Consider the following 6,902-nt stretch of genomic DNA (forward strand, 5'->3'; position numbering starts at 1 on the left):
CCATCAGTGGCGACTGACTGATTGTGAAGTATTCCTGACTACGTGCTTCTTGCGAGCAGGTGTTACCGAAACAGGTTCGTTTTGACCGCTGCCCAACAAGCCAAAACGCTGAGAGGAGGGGTTTGCAGCAACGAGCCGGTTTGGTTACAAGGCAGCCAAGTGAGAAGCAGAAAGAACAAGTCTCAGATCTGCCTCCCTGACGGCAAGGGACTTGGGGTATTTACGGCACAAAGAATAAAGAAACAGGGTGGGGCTTCCCTGGTGGCGCAGTGGTTGAGAGTCTGCCTGCCGATGCAGGGGACACAGGTTCGTGCCCGGATCCGGGAAGATCCCACATGCCGCGGAGCGGCTGCGCCCGTCAACCATGGCCGCTGAGCCTGCGCGTCCGGAGCCTGTGCGTCCGGAGCCTGTGCTCCATAACGGGAGAGGCCACAGCAGTGAGAGGCCCGCGTACCGCAAAAAAAAAAAAAAAAAAAAAAAAAAAAACAGGGTGGTCTGACGTGTGGGGAGCGTGGGGAAAGGTGATTGGAAGAAAGTGTAGTAAATAGTCTTTCTGCGCAGGTGTAACTAAGCTACAAACAGCTGCCCATGAAAAAATGGAGGCACTTAGCAAGACCTGAGGGTGGAGTTTCCAGCCCTCTGACACCAAAAGGTCACTGAGCAGACACTCACACATGCCTAGTTGGAGGGCCAGTGGTCCTACCCAGTCTTAACCAGGTCAGCTTGAACTAGACACAGCTGACTCCAAGTTCCGGGAAAACAACTTGGGCAAACTTATTGTTTAGTCTACGTGCTGCTTGGAGGACGTGCAAGTCTTTTATAGCAACAATTAAAATGACCCTGCTCAGTGAAGGTAGGTGAAATGGATTTGACTAATGATTATTCACGGTTTTACAGGCACTAAATCTCATTCATCTCATGGTGCTTGATTCAGAGCCTGGAACGTGATAGGTATTCACGGAGGATTTAGTTGAATTGAGCGATGGGAAATAGAAAAGTTAAGAAGCAAGAAAGCAAAAGGATAGAAAACAACAAATTAGAAGGCAAGGAGGAGACAGAGTCTTAAGAAAGACAAAGTCAAGTAGAAGCTCTCGGGAAGGAAGAATCGTAACATTCTCTAAACACTGATTTTAGTTGGTTCTCAATTTATCCCTCTATTTCTTTTTTCTTTTTTCAACATCTTTATTGGAGTATGATTGCTTTACAATGGTGCATTAGCTTCTGCTGTATAACAAAGTGAATCAGCTATACGTATACACATATCCCCATATCTCCTCCCTCTTGTGTCTCCCTCCCACCCTCCCTATCCCACCCCTCTAGGTGGTCACAAAGCACTGAGCTGTCTCCCTGTGCTATGCGGCTGCTTCCCACTAGCTATCTATTTTACATTTGGTAGTGTATATATGTCCATGCCACTCCCTCACTTCGTCCCAGCTTACCCTTCCCCCTCCCCATGTTCTCAGGTCCACTCTCCACGAACGTCTGCATCTTTATTCCTGTCCGGCCCCTAAGTTCTTCAGAACCTTTTTTTTTTTTAAGAGTCCATATATAATGTGTTAGCATACGATATTTGTTTTTCTCTTTCTGACTTACTTCACTCTGTATGACAGACTCTAGGTCCATCCAATTCACTACAAATAACTCAATTTTGTTTCTTTTTATGGCTGAGCAATATTCCATTGTATATATGTGCCACATCTTCTTTATCCATTCATCTATTGATGGACACTTAGGTTGCTTCCATGTCCTGGCTATTGTAAACAGAGCTGCAATTAACATTGTGGGACATGACTCTTTTAGAATTCTGGTTTTCCCAGGGGGAAAAAAAAAACAACAACTAAAAATAGAACTATCCCTCTATTTCTTTTTGAACCGAGTGGTAAGTTTGAATAGAGGATGAAGAGCCCTGCGATGGGGTTTGAGGGCCGATATCACTGACTTCTCTCAGACACCTCCCCTCAGAGGCTCTGGCACAGACCCTGCTCATAGGCTGGGTTTTAGTGAGGTGGCGTCAAGATGGAGTCCAGGACGGCACGAACAACCATTCCCACTTATTTCCATATGTTGTCTGCTCTGCCACGATAAACTGGCGCCACTTCAGACAGGCCTAGAGCACACACCTTCCCTTCTTGCTGGCCCTGGGGCAAGGAGAAGAGAGATTTTCCCAGGGTTTCTACACTTGGCTTTATTGTTCAGAGAGCTCAGAGTGATTTCCATGTTCAATCATTTAAATCAGGGGTGAGGCACAGGTTTGCATTAACTGTAGTTCAGGAGAGTCACAAAGGGTGCCTTTAGTGAGAAAGAAGATGGGACACTCAGGTATATATAAACAAATCCTTGGACCAGTTGTTCTCAAACGTTAGCTACATCAGAATCATCGGGAGGGCTTGTTAAAACAGACTGCTGGGCTCACCTCCAGAGTCTGATCATTTGCCTTTCTAACAAGTTCCCAGGTGATGCTGAGTCTGCCAGCTCAAAGACCGCACTTTGAGCATCACTGCCCTAGACCATGAACTTCTTGTACAGAAGGAACTGGCCTTTTATCTCTGTATGTGCAATGCCTAGCACATAGGAGGTGTTCTTGTATGCTTTTTTTATTTGAATTTCATGAAAGATAATTACAATTGTTAGAAAAGTTATTCAAAAAGTCATTCTAGGGCTTCCCTGGTGGCACAGTGGTTAAGAACCCGCCTGCCAATGCAGGGGACACAGGTTCGAGCCCTGGTCTGGGAGGATCCCACATGTCGTGGAGCAGCTAGGCCCGTGAGCCACAACTACTGAGCCTGTGCTCTAGAGCCCGTGAGCCACCACTGCTGAGCCCACATGCCACAACTACTGAAGCCTGCGCTCCTAGAGCCTGTGCTCCACAACAAGAGAAGCCACCACAATGAGAAGCCCACGCACCACAACGAAGAGTAGCCCCTGCTCGCCGCAACTAGAGAAAGCCCAGGTGCAGCAACGAGGACCCAACACAGCCAAAGATAAATAAATAAAATAAATAAATTTTTTAAAAAAAGAATGAAGGCTTAAACACATGTAAGTGTACTTACAAATACTTAAAAAAAAAAAAGTCATTCTAGGGACTTCCCTGGTGGTCCAGTGGTTAAGATGCTGCGCTCCCAATGCAGGGGGCCCGGGTTCGATCCCTGGTCAGGGAACTAGATTCCTCATGCCGCAACTAAAAGAGCCCACATGCCGCAGCAAAGATCCCATGTGCCGCAACTAAGACCTGGCTCAGCCAAATAAATATTGTTTTAAAAGCCATTCTATCATGTGTCTGTAATGCCATCTTTTGGTATCTCTTGGCTCAAGGAAAATACACATCTTCATAGAGCTTAGTTCTCCCCTTTTATCTCCACCAGCAGTTTCTACTGAAGATTATCAACTCAGATAACACTGTTTCCAGCAGTCAAATAGAGTCTAGAGATACAGATCATTCAAGTAAGTGCCGGAAAAAGAACTTTGCCTGGTGGTGACCATAAACTGTTCTTGATGTTGTATTGGGTTGGCCAAAAATTTCATTTTTTTTCTTCCGTAAGATGGCTCCAATAGCGCTTAGTTGTCTTTAACTTCATTCAAAACAATTTTCTTAGATTGTCTTGTGTCAGCTGTCATATCAGTGTGCATTTTAAAATATAACATATCAAAATTGGTGAATTTTTGTGCAGCCATTTTAATATTGAAGATGGAAGGAAAAAAGCAACATTTTCGGCATATTATGCTTTATTATTTCAAGAAAGGTAAAAACGCAACTGAAACGCACAAAAAGATTTGTGCAGTGTATGGAGAAGGTGCTGTGACTGAGTGAACGTGTCAAAAGTGGTTTGTGAAGTTCTGTGCTGGAGATTTCTCACTGGACGTTGCCCCACGGTCGGGTAGACCAGTTGAAGTTGATAGCGATCAAATCAAGATGTTAATTGAGAACAATCAACGTTATACCACGCGGGAGATAGCTGACATACTGAAAATATCCAAATCAAGATTTGAAAATCATTTGCACCAGCTTGGTTATGTTCATCACTTTGGTGTTTGGGTTCCACATAAGTTAAGTGAAAAAAACCTTCTTGACCATATTTCCACATGCAATTCTCTACTTAAATGTAATGAAAACATTCCGTTTTTAAAACAAATTGTGATGGGCGATGAAAAGTGGATACTGTACCACAATGTGGAACAGAAGAGATCGCGGGGCAAGTGAAATGAACCACCACCAACCACACCAAAGGCCTGTCTTCATCCAAAGAAGGCGATGTTGTGTATATGGTGGGATTGGAAGGGAGTCCTCTATCATGAGCTCCTTCTGGAAAACCAAACGATTCATTCCAACAGGTACTGCTCCCAATTAGTCCAACTTGAAAGCAGCACTCGACGAAAAGCGTCCGGAATTAGTCAACAGAAAATGCATAATCTTCCATCAGGATAATGCAAGACTGCATGTTTCTTTGATGACCAGGCAAAAACTGTTACAGCTTGGCTGGGAGGTTCTGATTCATCTGCTGTATTCACCAGATATTGCACCTTTGGATTTCTATTTATTTCGGTCTTTACAAAATTCTCTTAATGAAAAAAATTTCAATTCCCTGGAAGACTGCAAAGGCACCTGGAACAGTTCTTTGCTCAAAAAGATAAAAAGTTTGGGGAAGATGGAATTATGAAGCTGCCTAAAACATGGCAGAAGGTAGTGGAAGAAAAGGGTGAATACGTTGTTCAATAAACTTCTTGGTAAAAATGAAAAATGTGTCTTTCATTTTTACTTTAAAAACCGAAGGAACCTTTTGGTCAACCCAATATTTGCTTGGTTTCAAGTGATAGAAACACTTCTCTAAGCAAAAGAGAGAGAAAGCAGAACTTACTGGTTTGCAGAACTCAAGAAGAGTTAGACCAAACCCAGCAGGGATGTGGCTGAGCCCAGTACTAGAACCAGGGTCCTAAAACCAGCCAGTGCTCCTTCCTCTCTTGGTCATTCTTCTTAGACTCTCTATTTTGGCTCTGTTGGCTATCACTGTAGACTGGCTTTCTCCATATTACAATAAATTCAAGGAAGAGACCCAGCTCATCTTAGATTAAGGGCTGGGGTCACAGAAGAAAATGCATCTCCCACAGTGGCCATGTGGGTGAGGAAGGGCACAGGTCTCACAGGCGTAGATATTAGAGATGTCAGTCACTGATGCTTTTGGACAATGAAAACCTATATAAGAGTTGATAAGTTGGGCTTCCCTGGTGGCACAGTGGTTAAGAATCCGCCTGCCAATGCAGGGGACACAGGTTCGAGCCCTGGTCCGGGAAGATCCCACATACCGCAGAGTAACTAAGCCCGTGCGCCACAACTACTGAGCCTGCATTCTAGAGCCCACGAGCCACAACTACTGAGCCCACGTGCCACAACTACTGAAGCCCATGCGCCTAGAGCCCGTGCTCCGCAACAAGAGAAGCCACCGCAATGAGGAGCCTGTGCACTGCAACAAAGAGTAGCCCCCGCTCATCGCAACTAGAGAAAGCCTGCGCGCAGCAACAAAAGACCCAACTAAGCCTAAATAAATAAATAAATAGATAAATAAATTAAATTTTTAAAAAAAGAGTTGATAAGTCTTTTCGTAAACATTCTTCTAAATCTTCAGTACCAACCAGATGTAATAACAGTCAGACACAAATACCATCAGATCACTAGAGAGCAGCTGAAGCCTGCAACCAAGAGGGAAGACCAGCCTGGAATTGAGATGTACTTGAGAAATATTCCAAACTACCAATGGGGTATTACATCTTGGTGCTTCTTTAAATCTTACCCTCAAATGAGGGGGTTATGAAACGTAAGGTAGCAGTTCTCTAATATAGACCAGACTCACTAGCAAACCATGTTTTAAAGGATATCAGCATGGCTTTCCTAGATCTTTGCAAGAGAAGATTTTTCTCTTCCATCTCCACATGGACCCAAAAACAGGACAAAATAGTTCCTCTGCCTTTGGCTAACCCAAACCTGAATTTTTCATATTGAAAACTCCTAGCATGTGAGGAGATTCCCAAATAAAATCGCAGTCAATATGATCCATTGTCTTTTAGACATACATGAAAATCAGCCCGTTCTTTCTACTCTGTTCGTTCTGAATGTTTTATGTTTTAAGTACTATAATGTCAGTTTTAGTTTAAATGAATGCCCAGGGACAGAGATTCTTTAGGAAAAAATTAAACTGTAGCAAACACTATGATGCTGCTATTATAAAAGCTCATAAAACACAAGGTCAAGCTTACTTTGAAAATGAGTGTTTGTTTTTTTTTTTTCCAAAACGCTGACTCAAGTTCTATGTTGGGAGGAGGCAGCAACACAATGCTTTGTCTCTGCTAAAATAGGTCACCAGTGCTGATTCCAGTGGACACTAACATTTCAGCTGGTGATTGCTGGGTGGTTTTCCTTTGTATGTGGCAATCATTCCGGCGAAAACTTCTGAGGTTTCCCACTGTGTTTTTAGGCTGAGATTTAATGTTTACTTTTCTGTGTGCTCCACCTTCATGCTCTATTATTGTTGAAGGTGGAAATTCCACAGGTAGATGAGTTCAGAACGTGTTGCTCTGGTGAGAAAGCAAACTATGAATAAATATACTTTGACAAATGAAAAATGTGGGGGGGAAATTGACAAACTAAAGTACATTATGAAAGCGTGAATATTTTCTTCTAATCGCACAATGGAGAGTGGAACAAAAAAAAGTAAAAGCTTAATTAAGCCATCTGAAGCAGATCTTAATACCTAACAACAGGAGTAGAAGTAGAAAGTGTTTATTTGGCGACGGCGAGGCCACTGGAACATAATTTGCATGGTGCAGGTACGTACACATCAAAGTGCATGGGTTATTATCTGTGCAACCGTTTATATTTCTCTTATAAATTTAGACTTACCATCATTTTGTTA

The sequence above is a fragment of the Orcinus orca genome, chromosome 4 (genome assembly GCF_937001465.1).
Source record: "Orcinus orca chromosome 4, mOrcOrc1.1, whole genome shotgun sequence".
NCBI lineage: Eukaryota > Metazoa > Chordata > Mammalia > Artiodactyla > Delphinidae > Orcinus > Orcinus orca.